This window comes from Macaca fascicularis, chromosome 10 (assembly GCF_037993035.2).
Source record: "Macaca fascicularis isolate 582-1 chromosome 10, T2T-MFA8v1.1".
NCBI classification, from domain to species: Eukaryota; Metazoa; Chordata; class Mammalia; order Primates; family Cercopithecidae; genus Macaca; species Macaca fascicularis.
This window is the reverse complement of record NC_088384.1, coordinates 53,115,326-53,138,406: the sequence shown is the minus strand read 5'-3', so window position 1 is coordinate 53,138,406 and position 23,081 is coordinate 53,115,326. Positions and strand designations below refer to the sequence as shown.

The following is a 23,081-nucleotide window of genomic DNA, read 5'->3' as shown; positions in this document are numbered from 1 at the left end:
GGCTATGTGGCCAGGCCTCCAGCCCGCTCACCTTCTTGTTTCCTTTCTGCCCTTCTGCTTGCTGGTCTTCTAACTTTCTACCTTCTGGCCTTCTGGCATGGCTTTTCCTTTTCTTCCCTCTGACCTGGCCTTGTGGCTTTCTGTCTTCTGGCCGTCTGGCCTGGCATTCTGTCTTCTAGCATGGCTTTCTGCCATCTGCCGTTCTGGCCTCTGTCTTCTCTCCTGGTCTTCCGCTTTCTTACCCCTTATAGGTTCTGGCCTTTTAGCCTGGTCTTCTGCCTTCTTACCTTCTGGCTTTCTGCCTCCTGGCCTTTGGCCTTTTGCCTATTTAGCCTTTTTGTTTGTTTTCTTTCTTTTTTTTTTTTTTTCTCCTGGCTTTCTCCCTTTTGGATTTCTGGCTCTCGGACTTTTGGTCTTCTGGACTGGCCGCCTTCTTATCGCCGTTCTGGCCTCCTAGCTTTCAGCCTGCTGACCTCTGGCCACTCGGCCTCGGCTTTTGCCTTCTTGCCTGGCCTTCTGCTTGTTGGCCTTCCAGCCCTCTGCCTTCTGGCATTCCTGCCTTCTTGCCTGGTCTTTTGTTTTCTGGCCCTCTTCTCTCTGGCCTGGCCTCTGGCCTTCTGGCTTCTGTTGTTCTGCTCATGTGGCCTGGCCTTTTGCCTTCTGGCCTTCTGGCTTTGGCTTTCTTTTGGCTTTGGCCTTCTGCTTTCTGGCCATCTGGCCTGTCCTTCTGCCTCCTGGCCGCCTGCCTTCTTCCTTTTGGCCTTTGGCTTAATGGTGCTCTCGCCTGGCCTTCCTCCTCCTGTTCTGCCTTCTTGCCTTGCCTTTTGTTTTCTGGTCATCTGGCATGTTGTTTTCTGGCCTCCTGTTTTCTGACCCAGTGCTCTGTTTTCTGGTCTTCTGGCCTGCAACCTTTCGTTCCTCTGTCCTTCTTCTGGCCTTCAGGCTTTCTGGCGCTCCAGCTTGGCCTTCTTCCTTTCAGTGTGTTGTTTTCTGGCCTGGCTTTCGCCCTTCTTGCCTGGCTTTCTGTTTTCTGGCCTTGTGGCCTGCTTCCTATTTACCTTCTGGCCTTCCTCCCCGGTCTTCTGCCTCTGGCCATCTTGCCATCTGCCTTCCGGCTGTCTGGCCGGGCCTTTGGCCTTCTCACTTTCTTCCTTCCTTCCTCTGCTGGCTTGGCCTCCGCTTGCTGGTCTTCTGGCCTCCTGTCTCCTGGCCTGTTTCTCTGGCCTGGCCTTCTGCCTTCTGGCCTTTTGACTTTTGTCTTCTGGAATTCTATCTTCTTGCCTTTGCCTTTCTGGCTCACTGGCCTGGCCTTCTTTCTTCTGGTCTTCTGCCATCTGGCCTGGCCTTCTGCTTTCTGGGCATCTGACCTGCTGCCTTCTGGCCTTGTGTCCTGGCCTTCTGCCTAATTCCCTGGTCCTGTGCCTTCTTACTGTTTGCCTGTTGGCTTTCTGACCTGGCCTCCTGCATTCGGGCCTTCTGCCCATTTGGCCTGGCCTTCTGACTTTGACCTCCTGACCTTCTGTCTTCTTGGCTCTGGCTTTCTGGCTCTCTGGCCTGTCCTTTCTTCTGGCCTTCTGTCTTCTGGCCTCCTGACTTTTTGGAACTCCGGGCCTTCTTTTGTTTGGTGTTCTGTCCTCTGGCCTGACTTTATGCTTTCTTGCCTTGCCTTCTGTTTTCTGGCCTTCTGGCCTGCTGTCTTCTGGCCTTGTGCCTTCTTGCTTTCTGGCTTGGCCTTCTGCTTTCTGGCATTCTGTCCTGCTCTTCTGCCTTCTGGCCATCTGGCCTTCTGCTTGCTGATCTTCTGGCCGTCTGGCTTCTGGTTTGGCCTTCAGGCATTCTGATCTTCTGGACTGACCTATTGTTTTCTGGCCCTATTCCTTCTGGCCTGGCCTCCTGGCTTTCTGCCTTCTGGCCTTCTTGGCAAGCCTTCTGGCCTGGCCTTTTGCCTCCTAACATTCTGGCCTTCTGACCTGGCCTTCCTGCTCTTTCTTTTGGTACAGTACCTGTTCAGGTCTTTTGCCTGTTTTTTTCACGATTGGGTACTCTACCTTTTTCTTATTGGTAAGTGTTCTTTATATATTCTGGATATTAGTTCTTGGTTGAAGATATTATTGCTAATATGTTCTCCATTCTGTAGGTCGCTCTCTCATTCTCCTAATGGTGATATTTGTTGGACAGATATTCTCATTTGTAATATTATACATTTTATTTCTTTTTTCTTGCAACAGAATAGAATTTTCTTAAGGATATTTAAATGAAGAAAACAGCATCTTCCAGTGGATGAAGGGGTTTGAGCAGAGGGAGGGAGGTGGGAATGTCAGGACCTTGGAGGACACAGGTGTCACCTGACCCTCAGGGATGTGTAAGAATCTGGAGCCGGGGGGGAGGCTGCAGGAGTTTTGGTTGGGACAATCATGGAGGCTTTCCAAAGCCATGCTGTGGAGTTGGTCTTCCTTCCTGAAGTCCACAGAGAGCTGAAGTTTTGAGCAAGGGCTGTCAAGACCAGAGCTGGGGTTAGGATTATTCATTCAACAGCAAATGCCTGATGTGGTGAAGTGGAGTCAGAGAGAGCCCCGCCTAGAAAGACTTGGGGCAGCCTCATAGAGAGGGCTTAGCACTCTTTCTCCCCAAAGGCATATAGGCTGGGGATGGGGTGTGGAGACACATTCATGGATGCTGTGTCTTTAAGGATAATGCCACAGCCCTCTCTGGCTCTGACTCAGTCTAGAGCTGTCTTTCTGCTCTATGGAAAAGCTCAGAGAACAAGCAGATGAGTCAGAGGTTCACAGGGCAATCCTTCATCCATCAGTGCTCTGGTAGCATTGGAGGAGATGGGGCAAGTCTGCCAAACTCCTCTCGCTGAAATCTAAACATCTCAGAACCCAGATAGGGACATGGAAATCATACGTTTTATTTTGAAAAATATCATCACTCTTCTAAAAATATTTAAGGTGACTAACAAAATAATAGCAGTAACATCTGTACTGTATCCTTAGGCCAGACCCCATACTGGTCATTATGGTAGGAGACGCACTTGGAGCTATGCACAGAGAGGATGCCAAAAGCAGAGGCATGTGATGGAAAATAAGGCAGGAGCTCAAAGAGCCTGTGGTGGGGAGTTGTATGTGTCCACCTGGCCAGGCTATAGCACCCAGTTACTCAATCCAACACTCATCTAGGTGTTGCTCTCAAGGGAATTTGTAGATGGGCTAACATCTACTATCAGTTGACTTAAGATAAGGAGATTACCTTCAGTAAACTGAATAGGCCCCATTTGATCAGTTAAAAGGCCTAAAGAGTGGAACTGAGGTTTCTCTGAGGAAGAAGAAATTCTTCCCCAAGACTGCAGCATCATCAGCTCCCGCCTGAGCACTTGCAGCCTGCTGACCCGCCCTGAAGATGTCGGAATTGGCCAGCCCCACAATTTCATGAGCAGATACATTAAAGTAAGTGTTTTTTAATTTCTCTCTCTTTTTTTTATGTCTCTCTCTACCTCTACCTCTACTTCTACCTCTTTATCTCCATCTGTACCTCCGTCTTCATCACCATCTCTATCATCTCTATCTCTGTCTCCATCTCTATCTCTAAGTGTGGTTTCATATCTCTGTCTACATATCCTGTTCTTCCTGTTTCTCTGGAGACTGCAGGCGAATACTTAAAGCCAAGGTCAATGGAGCAGTGGACAATGAGGACCAGTTCTCTGACCTTAGTGTCTTCTTCAGTTTCTCTCTCTTACTCTGCTGTAGCTACAAAGACCCTCTTTCTGGTCTTCAAATGTTCCAAGCATGTTGTAGCTGCCAGACTTTGGCACTTGTTCCCATCACCCAGACAGCTCTTCCTCACAGCCTGAGCATCCACTTCATCTAGGGGTCTGCATAGAAGCCACCTCAGGGAGAGGTCTCCCCTGGTGGCTCGAACCTACAATATCCATCACCATCATCCTGTCTTTACTCAGATAGTTTTCTTCCCAGTGCTTATCACTGCTGGCTAGTAGATAGCTTTTATTTATTTATTTATCTATTTTTTATTTATTTATACCCAGGCTGGAGTGTAGTGGCATTTTCTTGGCTCACCGCAGCCTCTGTCTCCCAGATTCAAGTGATTCTCCTGCCTCAGCCTCCTGAGTAGCTGGGATTATAGGTGAGTGCCACCATGCCCAGCTAATTTTGGTATTGTTATTTTTATTTATTTTTTGTTATAATTTAAGTTCTAGGGTACATGTGCACAATGTGCAGGTTTGTTACATATGTATACATGTGCCGTGTTGCTGTGCTGCACCCATTAACTGGTCATTTACATTAGGTATCTCCTAATGTAACATATCTCCTAACATATCTCCTAATGCTATCCCTCCCCTCTCTCCCCACCCAACGACAGGCCCTGGTGTGTGATGTTCCCCACCCTGTGTCCAAGTGTTCTCATTGTTCAGTTCCCGCCTATGAGTGAGAACATGTGTTTTGTTTTCTGTCCTTGTGATAGTTTGCTCAGAATGATGGTGTCCAGCTTCATCCATGTCCCTACAAAGGACATGAACTCATCCTTTTTTATGGCTGCATAGTATTCCATGGTGTATATGTGCCACATTTTCTTAATCCAGTCTGTCATTGATGAGCATTTGGGTTGGTTCCAAGTCTTTGCTATTGTGAATAGTGCCGCAATAAGCATACGTGTGCATGTGTCTTTATAGTAGCATGATTTATAATCCTTTGGGTATATACCCAGTAATGGGATGACTGGGTCAAATGGCATTTCTAGTTCTAGATCCTTGAGGAATCACCATACTGTTTTCCATAATGGTTGAACTAGTTTACAGTCCCACCAACAGTGTAAAAGTGTTCCTATTTCTCCACATCCTTTCCAGCACTGTTGTTTCCTGACATTTTACCATCTGACTGGTGTGAGGTGGTATCTCACTGTGGTTTTGATTTGCAATTCTCTGATGGCCAATGATGATGAGCATTTTTTCATGTGTCTGTTGGCTGCATAAATGTCTTCTTTTGAGAAGTGTCTGTTCATATCTTTTGCCCACTTTTTGATGGGTTGTTTTGATTTTTTCTTGTAAATTTGTTTAAGTTCTTTGTAGATTCTGGATATTAGCCATTTGTCGGATGGATAGATTGCAAAAAATTTCTCCTGTTTTGTAAGTTGCCTGTTCACTCTGATGCTAGTTTCTTTTGCTGTGCACAAGCTCTTTAGTTTAATGATCCCATTTGATATTTTGGCTTTTGTTGCCATTGCTTTTGGTGTTTTAGACATGAAGTCATTGCCCATGCCTGTGTCCTGAATGGTATTTCCTAGGTTTTCTTCTAGGGTTTTCATGATTTTCAGTCTAACATTTAAGTCTTTAATCCATTTTGAATTAAGTTTTGTATAAGATGTAAGGAAGGGATCCAGTTTCAGCTTTCTACTTATGGCTAGCCAGTTTTCCCAGCACCATTTATTAAATAGGGAATCCTTTCCCTATTCCTTGTTTTTGTCAGGTTTGTCAAAGATGAGATGGTTGTAGATATGTGGTATTATTTCTGAGGGCTCTGTTCTGTTCCATTGGTCTGTATCTCTGTTTTGATACCAGTACAATGCTGTTTTGGTTACTGCAGCCTTGTAGTATAGTTTGAAGTCAGATAGTGTGATGCATCCAGCTTTGTTCTTTTGGTTTAGGATTGTCTTGACAATGGGGGCTCTTTTTTGGTTCCATGTGAACTTTAATATAGTTTTTTTTCCGGATTCGGTGAAGAAAGTCATTGGTAGCTTGATGGGGATAGCATTGAATCTATAAATTACCTTGGGCAATATGGCCATTTTCATGATATTGATTCTTCCTATCCATACGCATAGAATGTTTTTCCATTTGTTTGTGTCCTCTTTTATTTCATTGAGCAGTGGTTTGTAGTTCCTCCTTGAAGAGGTCCTTCATATCCCTTGTAAGTTGTATTCCTAGATATTTTATTCTCTTTGAAGCAATTGTGAATGGGAGTTCACTCATGATTTGGCTTTCTGTTTGTTATTGGTGTGTAGGAATGTTTGTGATTTTTGCACATTGATTTTGCATCCTAAGACTTAGCTGAAGTTGCTAATCAGCTTAAGGAGATTTTGGCTTGAGACTGTTGGGTTTTCTAAATATTCAATCATGTCATCTGCAAACAGGGGCAATTTGACTTCCTCTTTTCCTAATTGAATACCCTTTATTTCTTTCTCTTGCCTGATTGCACTGGCCAGAACTTCGAACACTATGTTGCAATAGGAGTGGTGAGAGAGGGAATCCCTGTCTTGTGCCAGTTTTCAAAGGGAATGCTTCCAGTTTTTGCCCATTCAGTATGATATTGGCTGTGGGTTTGTCATAAGTAGCTCTTATTGTTTTGAGATACATTCCATCAATACCTAGTTAATCAAGAGTTTTTAGCAAGAAGTGCTGTTGAATTTTGTCAAAGGCCTTTTCTGCATCTATTGAGATAATCATGTGGTTTTTGTTTTTGGTTCTGTTTATTATGGATTACCTTTATTGATTTGCATATGTTGAACCAGCCTTGCATCCCAGGGATGAAGCCCACTTGGTTGTGGTGGATAAGCTTTTTGATGTGCAGCTGGATTTGGTTTGCCAGAATTTTATTGAGGATTTTTGAATCAATATTCATCAAAGATATTGGCCTAAAATTCTCTTTTTTTGTTGTGTCTCCACCAGGCTTTGGTATCAGGATGATGCTGGCCTCATCACACGAGTTAGGGAGGATTCCCTCTTTTTCTATTGATTGAAATAGTTTCTGAAGGAATGATACCAGCTCCTCTTTGTACCTCTGGTAGAATGCAGCTGTGAATCTGTCTGGTCCCGGACTTTTTTTGGTTGATAAGCTATTAATTATTGGCTCAAAATTTGAGAGCCTGTTATTGGTCTATTCAGGGATTCAGCTTCTTCCTAGTTTAGTCTTGGGAGGGTGTATGTGACCAGGAATTTATTCATTTCTTCTAGATTTTCTAGTTTATTTGTGTAGAGGTGTTTATAGTATTCTGTGATGGTAGTTTTTATTTCTGTGGGATCAGTGGTTATATCCCCTTTATCATTTTTTTATTGTATCTATTTGATTCTTCTCTCTTTTCTTCATTATTAGTCTTGATAGTCTATCAATTTTGTTGATCTTTTCAAAAAAACAGCTACTGGATCCATTGATTTTTTTGAAGGGGTTTTTGTGTGTCTATCTCCTTCAGTTCTGCTCTGATCTTAGTTATTTCTTGCGTTCTGCTAGCTTTTGAATGTGTTTCCTCTTGCTTCTCTAGTTCTTTTAATTGTGATGTTAGGGTGTCAATTTTAGATCTTTCCTGCTTTCTCTTGTGGGCATTTATTGCTATAAATTTCCCTCTACACACTGCTTTAAACGTGTCCCGGAGATTCTGGTATATTGTGTCTTTGTTCTCATTGGTTTCAAAGAACATGTTTTTTTTTTAAATTAATTATTTAATTAATTAATTATTATTATTATACTTTAAGTTCTAGGGTACATGTGCATAACGTGCAGGTTTGTTACATATGTATACTTGTGCCATGTTGGTGTGCTGCACCCTTCAACTCATCACCCATCAACTCATCAGCACCCATCAACTCATCATTTACATCAGGTATAACTCCCAATACAATCCCTCCCCCCTCCCCCCTCCCCATGATAGGCCCAGGTGTGTGATGTTCCCCTTCCAGAGTCCAAGTGATCTCATTGTTCAGTTCCCACCTATGAGTGAGAACATGCAGTGTTTGGTTTTCTGTTCATGTGATAGTTTGCTAAGAATGATGGTTTCCAGCTGCATCCATGTCCCTACAAAGGACACAAACTCATCCTTTTTTATGGCTGCATAGTATTCCGTGGTGTATATGTGCCACATTTTCTTAATCCAGTCTGTCACTGATGGACATTTGGGTTGATTCCAAGTCTTTGCTATTGTGAATAGTGCCGCAATAAACATACGTGTGCATGTGTCTTTATAGCAGCATGATTTATAATCCTTTGGGTATATACCCAGTAATGGGATGGCTGGGTCATATGGTACTTCTAGTTCTAGATCCTTGAGGAATCGCCATACTGTTTTCCATAATGGCTGAACTAGTTTACAATCCCACCAACAGTGTAAAAGTGTTCCTATTTCTCCACATCCTCTCCAGCACCTGTTGTTTCCTGACTTTTTAATGATTGCCATTCTAACTGGCGTGAGATGGTATCTCATTGTGGTTTTGATTTGCATTTCTCTGATGGCCAGTGATGACGAGCATTTTTTCATGTGTCTGTTGGCTGTATGAATGTCTTCTTTTGAGAAATGTCTGTTCATATCCTTTGCCCACTTTTTGATGGGGCTGTTTGTTTTTTTCTTGTAAATTTGTTTGAGTTCTTTGTAGGTTCTGGATATTAGCCTTTTGTCAGATGAATAGATTGCAAAAATTTTCTCCCATTCTGTAGGTTGCCTGTTCACTCTTATGGTAGCTTCTTTTGCTGTGCAGAAGCTCTTTAGTTTAATTAGATCCCATTTGTCAATTTTGGCTTTTGCTGCCATTGCTTTTGGTGTTTTAGACATGAAGTCCTTGCCCATGCCTATGTCCTGAATGGTACTACCTAGGTTTTCTTCTAGGGTTTTTATGGTATTAGGTCTAACATTTAAGTCTCTAATCCATCTTGAATTAATTTTCATATAAGGAGTAAGGAAAGGATCCAGTTTCAGCTTTCTACTTATGGCTAGCCAATTTTCCCAGCACCATTTATTAAATAGGGAATCCTTTCCCCATTTCTTGTTTCTCTCAGGTTTGTCAAAGATCAGATAGCTGTAGATGTGTGGTATCATTTTTGAGGATTGTATTCTGTTCCATTGGTCTATATCTCTGTTTTGGTACCAGTACCATGCTGTTTTGGTTACTGTAGCCTTGTAGTATAGTTTGAAGTCAGGTAGCGTGATGCCTCCAGCTTTGTTCTTTTAACTTAGGATTGTCTTTGCAATGCGGGCTCTTTTTTGGTTCCATATGAACTTTAAAGCAGTTTTTTCCAATTCTGTGAAGAAAGTCATTGGTAGCTTGATGGGGATGGCATTGAATCTATAAATAACCTTGGGCAGTATGACCATTTTCACGATATTGATTCTTCCTATCCATGAGCATGGCATGTTCTTCCATTTGTTTGTGTCTTCTTTTATTTCACTGAGCTGTGGTTTGTAGTTCTCCTTGAAGAGGTCCTTTACATCCCTTGTAAGTTGGATTCCTAGGTATTTTATTCTCTTTGAAGCAATTGTGAATGGAAGTTCATTCATGATTTGGCTCTCTGTTTGTTTGTTACCGGTGTATAAGAATGCTTGTGATTTTTGCAATTTAATTTTGTATCCTGAGACTTTGCTGAAGTTGCTTATCAGCTTAAGGAGGTTTTGGGCTGAGAGAGTGGGGTTTTCTAAATATACAATCATGTCATCTGCAAAGAGGGACAATTTGACTTCTTCTTTTCCTAACTGAATACCCTTTATTTCTCTCTCTTGCCTGATTGCCCTAGCCAGAACTTCCAACACTATGTTGAATAAGAGTAGTGAGAGAGAGCATCCCTGTCTTGTGCCAGTTTTCAAAGGGAATTTTTCCAGTTTTTGCCCCAAAGAACATCTTTATTTCTGCCTTCATTTCGTTATGTACCCAGTTATGTACTTCAGGAGCAGGTTGTTCAGTTTCCATGTAGCTGAACAGTTTTTAGTGCATTTCTTAATCCTGAGTTCTAATTTGATTGCACTGTGGTCTAAGAGACAGTTTGTTATAATTTCTGTTATTTTGCATTTGCTGAGGAGTGCTTACTTCCAACTATGTGGTCAATTTTGGAATAAGTGCGATGTGGTGCTGAGACGAATGTATATTCTGTTGACTTGGGGTGGAGAGTTCTGTATATGTCTATTAGGTCTGCTTGGTGCAGAACTGAGTTCAAGTACTGGATATCCTTGTTAACTTTCTGTCTCGTTGATCTGTTTTATGTTGACAGTGGGGTGTTAAAATCTCCCATTATTGTTGTGTTGGAGTTTAAGTCTCCTTGTAGGTCTCTAAGGACTTCCTTTATGGATCTGGGTGCTCCTGTATGGGGTGCGTATGTATTTAGGACAGTTAGCTCTTCTTGTTGAATTGATCCCTTTGCCATTATGTAATGGCCTTCTTTGTCTCTTTTGATCTTTGTTCCTTTAAAATCTGTTTTATCAGAGTCTAGCATTGCAACCCCTGTTTTGTTTTGTTTTTTTCTTTTTTTGCTTCCATTTGTTTGGTGTATCTTCCTCCATCCCTTTATTTTTAGCCTATGTGTGTCTCTGCATGTGAGATGGGTCTCCTGAACACAGCACACTGATGGGTCTTGACTCTTTATCCAATTTGCCAGTCTGTGTCTTTTAACTGGAGCATTTAGCCCATTAACATTTAAGGTTAATATTCTTATGTATGAATTTGATCCTGTAATTATGATGTTAGCTGGTTATTTTACATGTTAGTTGATGCAGTTTCTTCCTAGCATCAATGGTCTTTACAATTTGGCATGTTTTTGCACTGGCTGGTACCAGTTGTTCCTTTCCATGTTTAGTGCTTTCTTCAGGAGCTCTTGTAAGGCAACCCTGGTGGTGACAAACTCTCTCAGTATTTGCTAGTCTGTAAAGGATTTTATTTCTCCTTCACTTATGGAGCTTAGTTTGGCTGGATATGAAATTCTGGGTTGAAAATTCTTTTCTTAAGAATGTTGACTATTGAGCCACCCTCTCTTCTGGCTTGTAGAGTCTCTGCTGAGAGATTCGCTGTTAGTCTGATGAGCTTCCCTTTCAAAGGGAACTTTGAACTTGTCAAAGTCATTCTCTGTCCAACTTTGTTCCATCACTGGCGAGGAGCTGCATTCCTTTGGAGAAGAAGAGGTGCTCTGATTTTTAGAATTTTCAGCTTTTCTGTTCTGGTTTCTCCCCATCTTTGTGGTTTTATCTACCCTTGGTCTTTGATGATAGTGACGTACAGATGGAGTTTTGGTGTGGATGTCCTTTTTATTTGTTAGTTTTCCTTCTAACAGTCAGGACCCTCGGCTGCAGGTCTGTTTGAGTTTGCTGGAGGTCTACTCCAGACCCTGTTTGCCTGGGTTTCACCAGTGGAGACTGCAAAACAGCAAATATGGCAGAATGACTAAAGTTGCTGCCTGATCCTTCATCTGGAAGCTTCGTCTCTGAGGGGCACCTGGCTGTACGAGGTGTCAGTCGGCCCCTACTGGGAGACGTCTCCCAGTTAGGCTACTCGGGAGTCAGGAACCCACTTGAGGAGGCAGTCTGTCCATTCTCAGATCTCAAACTCCATGTGGGAGAACCCCTACTCTCTTCAAAGCTGTCAGGGATGTTTAAGTCTGCAGAAGTTTCTGCTGCCTTTTGTTCAGCTATGCCCTGCCCCCAGAGGTGGAGTCTACGGAGGCAGGCAGGCCTCCTTGAGCAGCAGTGGGCTCTACCATGTTTGAGCTTTCCAACCATGTTGTTTACCTACTCGAGCTTCAGCAATGGTGGACGCCCCTCCCCCAGCCTCGCTGTCACCTTGCAGTTCAATCTCAAGCTGCTGTGCTAGCAGTGAGTGAGGCTCCATGGGCATGGGGCCCTCAGAGCCAGGTGTGGGATATAATCTCCTGGTGTGCCATTTGCTAAGATCATTGGAAAAGCTCAGTATTAGGGTGGGAGTGTCCTGATTTTCCAGGTACTGTCTGTCACGGTTTCCCTTGGCTAGGAAAGGGAATTTCCCAAACCCTTGCCCTTCCCGGGTGAGGTGATGCCCTGCCCTGCTTCGGCTCACACTCCATGGGCTGCATCCACTGTCCAACCAGCCCCAGTGAGATGAACCCGGTACCTCAGTTGGAAACGCAGAAATCACCCGTCTTCTGCATCACTCATGTTGGGAGCTGTAGACTGGAGCTGTTCCTATTCAGCCTAATTTTTGTATTTTTTGTAGAGGCGGGGTTTCTCTATGTTGGCCAGGTTGGTCTTGAGCTCCTGACCTCAAGTGGTCCACCTGCCTCAGCCTCCAAAAGTGCTGGGATTACAGGTGTGACCCACTGCACCACACCATAGCTTTGTTTTAATTGTCTCTTGCTCACTGGAATAGAAGCTTCACAAGAGCAGAGATATACTTTTTATCTCTCACCTCTTAGACCTCAGCACAGTGCCTGCCACAGAGTGGGCCCTCAGTGGGTTCAGATTGTGGTGGGTTTTGACTGGTGGGCTCAGTAATTGTAAGGAGTTGAAAGCAGATTAACCACCTGATATCCTCCTGGCAGCCATGGACTCCTGGAGAGACGCCTTGGAGGGAACCTGCGAAAAGATACCAGCAAGAAACAACTCGGAGGTACCTGAAAGTTTTTCCTTATCTCTGATCCACGTTGCCTGGCCACGTTGGTCATAAAGAAGGCCTTATGACACATCTCATAAAAGCAACCCTAGCCTCTCGATCACTTGGCAATTTGGGGGAGGAAAATCAGACACTGAAAATGAAAGTGCACAGTGGTAATATATGGTATCACATCCATCATTCTTTACAGCAACAAGAACGATGGCCTTTGGGAAGCAGCAGTTGCACCTAAAAGATAGGCAGTTTAGACATGTCTTGATAGAGAAGAATTACCCATCTCACCCTCATCCCCCCACATCCCCATCCTGATCCCAAGGAATGGCAGAATTACAAAGAAATCAAATGCAGGGCAGATTTAGTAGGGATTCAAGGCTTTGGTGCTAATAACAAGATGAAGTTTTAGTCTACCAGGTATCAGCATATTCTCAGTCTGGGCGAGGGTGTGGCTGCCCGTTAGACAGGACTTGGTGGGATATGGGAGGACTCACTTGCCTCTAATAGCGCTCAATAATTTGTCCAGGGTGCAGAACTGGGGCCATGCAGGCTTAATTAGTGTTGACAAATAGCAGTCCCAGGTGATGGTTCTTACACTTGGCTTCTGTGTGAGAGTGAGTTTATTTTGAATTAATGAAGCTGGAGTGGGAATAGATATCTAGAAATTACAAACATAAGCTTATGAGAGCCAGTTGATAACATAAGCAAGTGAAGCAAGGTTTAAAGCAATAGAGAGTAGTGGGGATTGTGGTTAACCTGAAGGTGCAAACCCCACCTAAAGCAAGAAGCCACCACTCAGTTTCAGCTGTTTGAGGCCAAGTGGGAGTGTGAGACTGGTGTTTCCAATCAGAATTTATGGGAGGAGCTAAAAAAAAAAAAAAACCTCTTTTATGTGGGATCTCTTGATTTTAAATATTGGCAGCTAATTTTAAAATGTTCTAGACTAATCCCTTATCTTAAGATGGGGAGTTGCAGGCCAGGCCAGAAAGGGGACGAGACTTGCTCAAAGCAGTTCAGCAACTTTGCCACAAGATAGGGATTGTAATTTCATTGCCTGACTCCTAGTTTAGTGCTCTTTCCTTTTCACTTCAGCTTGCTTTCCTCTTTAACAAAAGTCTTTAGTCTCTCATCCCTGGACCCAGAAAAGACAGGGTAAGGAAGAAATTGGCTGGGTCGGGGGATGTCTAAGCAAACAAGTCCTAAATTTTACAAGAGCATGAGATAAACACAATTATTTTAACACACTCTAACTCAGCAAAGTTCTGGATTTAGGGTACAGAAGCCAGGGACTGAGGATATCAGGACTGGAGAGTCAGGGGTGCTTTGCAAAGATGTGTGCTCCTCCTGGACCATCTGCAGTGTTCTGGGGCATCCCTTGTGGAGCACCTCTGAGCTCTGAGCCAAATGCGTCCCTTTTCCTTTTATGCTAACCAAGTTTCACAAGAACAGATCCTGTGGCCTCTGACTTAAACCACAGTAGTTGTAAGCTGTCCTTGTAGGAGTTCTCTGGAGCAGAATAATCATGCAGACCATGGAGAAAAATCCGTCAAGATATATCTGGTCTAGCCACCTATCATAACTCAACAGCGTCTTCCTTCTGCTCCCTGGCTTAGACTCCCTGAGCCCTTATCCTCCAAAGCTGGGCAAATCTTTCACGTTTGGCAATATGGGGGACACAGTTTGCATTACACAAATCAACAATGTCATCTCAGAAGAGACCAAATAGGAAATAAGAGGCTTAATGGGATTTATCAATTACTGTCTAGGACCATATTTCTTTGGGAAGTGATTGTTTCACAGAATCTAATGTCTCATAGTTTCAGATTACTTCCAACCAGGACAGCCTACAAGATAGCAGTACAATCGGGAGAATTGGGCAATGTAATTATAGTATGGAAATGATGTTGATCACTCAAGCAGAGTGTAGACCTTGAATCTAAAACCTTGCTCTGTCTTCTCACCCATTTTCCATGGCTCGCACTTGAAGCTGTAGCCACCACACCCAGGAAACCTGGAGGTAAGCTCACTCCTACTTGGAAGCTAGAAGGTGGTCAAGTCCCTGTGTAGGGTGTAATAAGGTGTGGGGCAAGGGATCAGGACCAAGCAGGGACTGAGCAGTTGGGGCTAACAGGAACACCTCAGGGGTGACCCATTGCCCTAGTTTATGATGGTAACAATTTCCCAAGTACTTAATTTCCCAAGCATATACTTATGTGTGTGTGTATGTGTATGTGTGTGTGTGTATGCATATATATATAACTCCTAATTCTTGTTACATATTAACAAGACTATGTATATGTATATATGTGTGTATGTGTGCGTATGTACGTATATATACACCTTCCTCCCTCTCATCTTCTTTTCTACCGCTCATCCTTTCTTTCATCCATTCATCTATCCATCATCCATCCATTATTAAATATTTTCTTACTATTTTCCTTCCTTTTCTCCTTCTTTCATTTGTTCATTCCTTCCTTCCTTCTTTCCTCCCACGCATCCTTGATTTCTTGCATCCATCCGTCCATTCATCTATACATTATCTACTCTTTGTTATTAAATCCATCCATCCTTCCTTCCTTCCTTCCTTCCTTCCTTCCTTCCTTCCTTCCTTCCTTCTTCCCTCCCTCCTCCTTCCCTCCCTCCCTCCCTCCTTTTCATCCATTTATTTACTGAGTACCATCTCCACATGAGACAATATGTAAGGTTTTTGACGATACAGAGATGAATTATTTCAACTACTCATTGAGCATATGCTATGTGCAAACATACCTATACGTAGCTTCCAGGTATAGAAAAACTCATTATTCATATTGTTCATCAAATATTTGTGGATGATTGATAAGTTTTTTGGACTTACTACTGCTCGTCAAACCCATTTCCACTTTTACTTGAGCACACAGTTTAAACTACATTTTCAAGCCTTCCCTGCAGTGAGGTGTGACCAAAGTGACTGAATTCTAGTTAAAGGAATGTGAGCAGAAGTGATGTGGGGTAGTTCCTGACCTGGCCATAAAATGTTCCTGCTTTTTCCACAACCTTCCAGCTAGGTTTCAACACCAAGGATGACCCTGGAAGGTCACTTGTTGAAACTGGCAGAGCCATCAGGAGCCTGGGTTCTTGAATGAACCAGTGGAGCAGAGCCCTCCTTCCCTCCCCCATCCTCTGGTGCCCTGAACCTGCATTGCATCGTCAGGTAAGTAAAACCTGCACTGATTGAGTTGAGGAGAAACATGAAGGTTGTCAATTGCAACAGTTAGATAAACTTTATAACAGGTGCTGGGGGAATGAACATTCATGCAGACTTTTTTTTTGGCACCTACTACAGTCCAGGAAACATAGTGAGTGGCCAGAATGAGGCACAGCTCACTCATTCAAACAACTCTACTAGGCTATGGTGCTGCAGAGATAGATTCATAACAATTTCCACAATCATTAGGTAATTAGTATGCCCCAGTCGTGGAGTTAAACTTTGAGGACACAAAGAATAATTCATTCAAACATGGATTAAGTTTACTACTACGTGCTTGACACCGGGTTGAGTATTAGGGAATCAAAGATAAACATAACTGTTCTCTTCAAGGGGTTCACAATCTGGTGGAAGAGCCACATCACGTCCTGGTGTTGCAAGTATGGGAAGTGTTCAAATAGAACTTTCCATGAGATTCCATGATGACCCAGGAAATTATCTCTGCTTGAGGCTGAGGGAGAAGAGGAGGGAGCATGGAAGGCTGCAATAAATGGTGGTTTTAGATCTCAGCTTTGAAGGATGAATATAAGTTTTCTAGGCAGAGAATAGGTGGAAGGGAAATCCAGGCAGAGGACACAGCGTGTGCAATGGGGGTGTGTCCTGGGATCAATGAAGAGTTCTGTGTGTCTGGAGCTCAGGGACAGGGGCAAGGACAGAAGCAAGTGAACAGGATGGCAGCCTGACTGTATGGCAGATGCTCTCCTCTTTCTCCCTGCAGGGTTTGTGTGACTGGACTTAGCAGGGCTAACAGGCTGAGATTAATCCCATCCTGGACTGAGGCGGGAGTAGACATTCTGTCTGATGCCTCTCCCACTGGACAAGGACTGGGGTTCATTTTAAAATGATATCTTAATGAGGAACCTCACGATGTCATCCTGCTAATATCATCCCCATTTTATGAATGAGTAAATTACTCATTCAGATGACACGGCTGTTTGAGCCCAGGTTGGCACTTAAGCCTCCAAGTGAGATTGCATTTATAATGTGCTTGTGGCCCCTGTAGAGTAGGAAAGGGGTTTCCAGATCAAACAATGAGGCAGAGGCTCTGAAAATCTTGGGGTGATTGACTATATTTGGCAGAGGCCAAGGAAGTTCCCCTTCCAAACACTAACCAGAACTAGTTCCACCTGGCACTCGTGTGTGTTTGTGTGTGTTCGTGTGTGTTCATGCGCACGTGCGCACGCCTGTGTGTGTGTGTGCATGTTTGTGTGTATGTGTAGTGTAGTGAGGGGTGTAAAGGTGGGAGAGTCGTAGCTGAGCCAGGTACAGCCTGTGCTGTGCTAGGAAGGAAGAAATCTCTCCCTGAGCCAACGTTAATATAAGCTTGGCAGGTTCTGCGCAGGCCCCCAGTTGATTATGCCAGTGAATGCTGGGGAGGAAAAGATTAAGCTGCCAGAGTGGGGTGTGAATGCACATTACACAGGGTGACTACACACACACACCCACACAGCCACACACCAACCCACACAGCAACACACAGACCCACACAGCAACACACCAACCCACACAACACACCGACCCACACAGCAACACACCAACCCACACAGCCACACACCAACCCACACAGCCACACACCGACCCACACAGTCACACACTGACCCACACAGTCACACACTGACCCACACAGCCGTGCACCCACACACTCACACAGTCATACACCCACACACCAACCTACAGAGCTACACACCGACCCACACAGCAACACACCAACCCACATGGCCACACACCGACCCACACAGTCACACACCGACCCACACGGCAACATACCGACCCACACAGCCACACACTGACCCACACACCCGTGTAGCCACACACCCACACAGTCATACGTCCACACACCAACCCACCCACATAGTCACACACTGACCCACACAGCCATGCAGCAACACACCCACAGAGTCATACACCTACACACTAACCCACAGAGCTGCACACAGACCCACATACCTACCCAGCCCCACACACCCACACAGCCATATACTGACCCACATGGCCGTACCAAGGTGATCAGAGTCTGGAACACTCTTTCTATAGACTGACCGCAAATTGGATTTCCTGTCAACTCTCGCACTTGGAGTCACAGCTCAGGGTATTTGAAGAACACACTTGGTGGGGCTCACAGAGCCATCTCGCTAATTTGGGGCAGCCCAATCTGTGGAGTTATAAAGTGTTGCTTTTCACAAGGTTACTTCGCTGGATGGGTTTTGTGCAGCTTTGAAAATAAGACTTATTCCTAACAGAGCTTTCCTCTGGGGCTGTTGTTCCATTACTGTTTTTATTATTTATTTGTATGGGTGTGACATGGTCGGGGGAGGAGAAGGGGCGTGTGTGTGTGTGTATGTGTGAGAGAGACAGAGAGAGGGAGAGACCATGGAAGCTGGTTGGCCCCATCTAAAGCATTTGTATGAAGTCTCTTCCAGAAATGTGTTTACGTGACAGACTGTCTCAGATCCAGCAAGGAGAGGCTGCTTTTTGGCGAATATTATCAATTCCAAAATGTGTAATAAATACACATTTCACAAAAGCAATATGTGTTTTAAAATATAATATGTGCAGACAATCTTATAAATCACTAGCTTGACACTAGTCAGCTGGAGAGGTTTCTGGGGCAATGGTGATGTACATGTGCGTGTGTTTTTAATAATGTCAGCGTATGCATAATCTGTTTGAAAAACAACAGCCAAGCCCTTTCTACCTGCCACCTTTACAATACGCATTTACCCGGAGCCTGCTGTATCCTAGACTCCCAGGCAGATAACAAGGGGGAAAGGAAAGGAAAGGAGAAGGGAGGTGAGGAGAGGGGAGGGGAGGGGGAAAGGAGGGGGAGAGAGAGAGAGAGAGAAGAAAAGAAAAGAAGAAAGTATAAATATGAATAAGATGTGAAAGTTCCACCCATCTCAGGATATATTTCCCGGATGGACTTGACCAGCTGAGGCTTCAGATGTCAAAAAGTATGCATTTTATGGTGTTCACGCAGAGGTTTGTGTGATAATATTACATGAGGCAGAGCCACAGACTGCAAGAGAGGGGAGGGTTTCATCCGATCCCCCATGCTGACACACCCATGGAGCCTCATGCTGTCATGGTGTGTTAAGGGCTAAATGTCAACCTAGAGTATACATTTTCTGCCCTTTGTCAGTTGGTGATACCCTTTGGATTTTTTTCATGCCCACTTTAGTGTTTCATGGTTGAATGTCACTTTCCTGGTATAGGTAGTAGTGGTCACAATGGGATTTCTGACTCACAGTTACCCTCTACTGGATCCCTTAACCTCTTCAAGGAGTTCCATGGGCCTCATCACCTCGTGGGTACTGCCTCACAGAGCATCAGTATTCTAACCCTAACCCACGGTTGTCTACCTATCCTCCCGCCCCACCAGAACTAGCAAAGAGAACCAGCATTTCTCAAGTGTTGCAACCAAGTTTTCAACATAAAAATGAGACCAGTGCCCAGAGGAGGTAAAGTATATTTATAAATAAGAATTCTATTACAAAGTGCAGGTTATAAAGTGCAGCCTGGGCAACAAAGTGAGACCCCATCTCTACAAGATGAAAAATTAAAAAAAAAAAAATAGCCAGGTGTGGTGGTGCATGCCTGTAGTCTCAGCTCCTCGGGAGGCTGAGACAGGAGGATCCTTGAGCACAGGAGTTTGAGGCTACAGTGAGCTGATCACACCAGTACACTCCAGCCTGAGCAGCAGAGAGAAACCATCTTCAAAACAAAAACAAAAATAGCAAGTACGGGAAAAAAAGAATATATGCCTATATTTAGGTAAAAGGATATTCATTTAAGTGTTGGTCATAATACTGAAAAACTCAAAGCAAATTAAATTCCCAAACAAGGAGAGATTATTTAAATGAGTTATGGTACATTTGTGCAGTGGAATACTATACAACCATTGCCAAAAAAAACCCAAAATAATTTAGAGACTTAGAAAAGGTTTCATGATAGTAAATGAAAAAGCAGGTTATAAATCAGGCCAATTTGAGAGTATTTTATATTCTGTTACGTTTGTTATTGCTGTCATGTGTTACTTATGGAAGGCTGCAAAGTGCTACATATTCAATATGAGTTTAATGTTTTAGTATATAACGCGTTCACATATGTTAGTTTTATATAGGTTTATATTTGGAAGATATGTCTAGAAATGTTAACATTCGTCATATTGGGAGAGGGGATTCAGGATCATATTTATGCTCTTTGCCTATTTGCATTTGTTTCTGCAATGAATAAAAACTGTTTTGTTTTGTTTTGTTTTAAATTAGAGGGTTTTTTTTTTTTAAGAAAGAGTCTCATTCTGTTGTCCAGCATGGAGTGCAGTGGCACAATCATAGCTCACTGTAAACTAAACTCCTGGGCTCAAATGAGCCTCCCGCCTCTGCTTTAAGTAGCTGGGACTACAGGCATGCAACACCATGCCTGGCTATCTTGTATTTGTTCGTTTGTTTTTACTTTTAGTAGAGACAAGATCTCACTATGATGTTGAGGCTGGTAATAAGAATTAAAATGTGTTTTTAAAGTATTTTAGTGTCCTAGGAAAATAAGCTGACACTTAAATGTTTAAGTCTACCACGGGCATAAAAGAAATCAGGCAGTAGAAGAAAATACTAAGCAGCAGGTGCCATTACAACTTGACCTCTTACTCCTTTAGGGAACTTCATTGGTGGATGTCCATGTTTTCTCATTCTCTGGGTGCCCCATTAGTTGGTAGTCACCCCAGTAGCAGGCCTGGATAGTTGCAGGATGAAGCCAGTATCAGATTCCAACCTTTCCGTTCTTTCATACAGACAACCAGAAATGGGTAGCGGCCAGAAGAGAACAAAATGACCCCTTCTCCTTTGTCTTAAAGTAATTGTAAGTGAAGGAAAGGGCTCAACGCATGTCCTTGGGGATGGTCATCATCCTCTTTTTTTCTCTACTGGCCCACCCAGAACCTTATACCTGATTGTCATAATATCAGTAAGTGGAATGACCTCAGAAAACAATACCAGAAAGAGGATGAGAATAACATTGATAAATGCAAATAGCTGCCTGAAAGCAGGTGTCAGCAAAGTTTTATGGGAACACAGTAACACATATTAGTTTACCTATTGTCTATGGCTGCTTTTTCATGATAGTGGCAATGGAGGAATTGAGAGTTAGGCCAGGAGCTCACAATCCCCCAGTATAGACTATCTTGATGTTTTATTATAGATCTATTATTTGTTGTCTGACTTCTGTATCTGAAATGTAATATCCATGAGGGCAAGAATGTGGTTTCCCTAACAGGCCTTTCCTTAGTATTAAGAATAGTGCCTGACACATAGTAGGCACTCAGTAAATCAATATTGAATGAATAAAACTGAACACAAAAATGACAAGTGAAGAACTTAATCATAACTTAAGAAAACAGAAGGCAAGGAAAGGAAGACAATTTTATGCAACTGCACCATGTTGCTAAGGAATGAAATAACATATATGTTTTTAAAGGAAATCAAAGATTATTAAACAATGAAACGAGAAGAAAGACTGCAAAGCGAAAGAAACTGAGAGCTAAAACACCACCACCATGGAACTGACAGATAATCTAATTAAAATAGCAATGATTGAAATACTTAGCTAAACTAAAATTCTGATATAAAGGCTTCATTTAGTCATGATGAGTGCAGAGAATAAAAGACAAAGCAATAAGAGACAATATAATCAATAATGGAGGACAGTCAAAAAGTGATCAACGTAAAAACAATTGATGTTCCTGAAGTAGAGAACCCACCAATGAAAAAACCTGTTAAAGATAGAATAGCCAAAAGATATGAGATAACAACATTATAGATAATTAGTGATAGATTCATAGAGAAACATTAACTGTAAGCTATGTTCTAGTTAAATTTTTTAACTTTGAAAACAAAAATTGTTTAGATTTCTAGGCAGAAATGCAAATCACCAGCAAAGGGTCACCATCCTTTTTGGATGAAAATTAGATAATCTCTTGGCTTTGCCAAACCAATGTTTACTGGTGGACAGGGGAGTAAAAGCCTACTTAGGACTTGGTAAAAGAAATGGAACTGTGGAATGATGGGAAAATATGAAAGGAAAAATTTGTTAATTTTGCAAGAAAATATCTGAAAAAATAAAAGATGCACACAAATGGGCACATACACACAATCTGACTTCAGAAGTTTTCTTCAGAATTGCAATAGTTTTTTCTTTTTTCTTTTTTTTTCATGTAATGTGTAATTTCGGCGTATCTACTGGATTCCTTTGAGGTAGCTTTGTGCTGTGAGTTGTAATGAATTCTCATTTGGTTGTTCCTAAAGTTGGCTTCCCCATGTCTGGCCCCAAATCAGGCCGAGTAATCAGGTAAGCTGCCTCTGCAACTCCCTGATGATGTTTATATTGTCTGATTAGTGTATTCCACAAACCTTTGTTATTGTTATTGTTTTTCTTAAACCACTTAATTGATGTATGATTGACATATAAAAAGTGGTACATATTTAACATATATATCTTCATCAGTTTGGGGATAAACAAACATCCCTGAAACCATCACCACCATCAAGGTTATAAACAAACCTGTCACATCTCAAAGTTTCCTGCCACCCCCTTTATTATGATTGTTGTTGTTTTGATAAGAGGACTTAACAGAAGATCTACCCTCTTAGCAATTTTAGGTACACAGTACAGTATTGTCAGCTATTGGCACTATGATGAAACTTTGTACCCTGTAACCATCACTTCCCAATCTCCCCCTTCCCCCAGCACCTGGCAACCACCACGCTACTCTCTGCTTCATATTTTAGATTTCACATGTAAGTAAAATCATACAGTGTGTGCTACCTGTATCTGGCTTATTTCACTTAACATAATGTCCTCTGGGTTCATCCATGTTGTCACAAATGAGAGGATTTCCATTTTGGGGGGGCCGAATAATACTCCATTGTGTGTATACACCACAATTTCTTCATTCATTCGTTCATCAATCAACATGTAGGTTGTTTCCATATGTTGGCTGTTGAGAATGCTGCCATAAACATGAGCGTACAAATATCTCTTCAGCATACTGATTTCAGTTCCTTTGGATATATACCCAATATGGGAGTGCTGGACCACATGGCAGTTTTACGTTTAATTTTTTGAGAAACCTGAGTACTATTTTCTATAATGGCTGTAACAATTTATATTCCCACCAGTAATATATAAGGTTTTCCTTTTTTCCACATCATCACCAACAGTTATCTTTTTTAAAAAACAGGAGCCATCTTCATTGTGGATTTGATTTGCATTTTCCTGATGATCAGTGATGGTAAGCATGTTTTCCTATATCTGTCGGTCATTTGTATGTCTCCTTTGGAGAAATGTCTATTTACGTCCTTTGCCCATTTTTTCAATCAGGTTATTTGTGGATTTTTCTGCTATTCAGTTGTATGAGTCTCTTAGGATATTAAACTCTTACCAGATAATATGGTTTGCAAATGTTTTCTCCCATTCTATAGGTTATCTTTTCTTTTTTTTTTTTTTTTT

The 23,081-nt window shown here is 42.7% G+C and overlaps 1 long non-coding RNA gene across 2 annotated transcripts; it reads left to right on the top strand.

The window, feature by feature from the left end:
• The first annotated feature begins 3,316 nt into the window (after nt 1-3,316).
• Nucleotides 3,317-22,876, top strand: LOC135965330 (uncharacterized). 2 transcript variants are annotated; one of them, XR_010578230.2, is made up of 7 exons: nt 3,317-3,446; nt 4,043-4,140; nt 12,270-12,337; nt 14,322-14,351; nt 15,378-15,527; nt 21,831-21,920; nt 22,813-22,876. It is a non-coding gene; the product is annotated as an uncharacterized lncRNA (long non-coding RNA). The 2 variants fall into 2 exon arrangements; XR_012418417.1 differs by lacking the exons at nt 14,322-14,351; nt 21,831-21,920; nt 22,813-22,876 and having other exon boundaries at nt 15,378-15,501.
• Nucleotides 22,877-23,081: the final 205 nt, after the last annotated feature.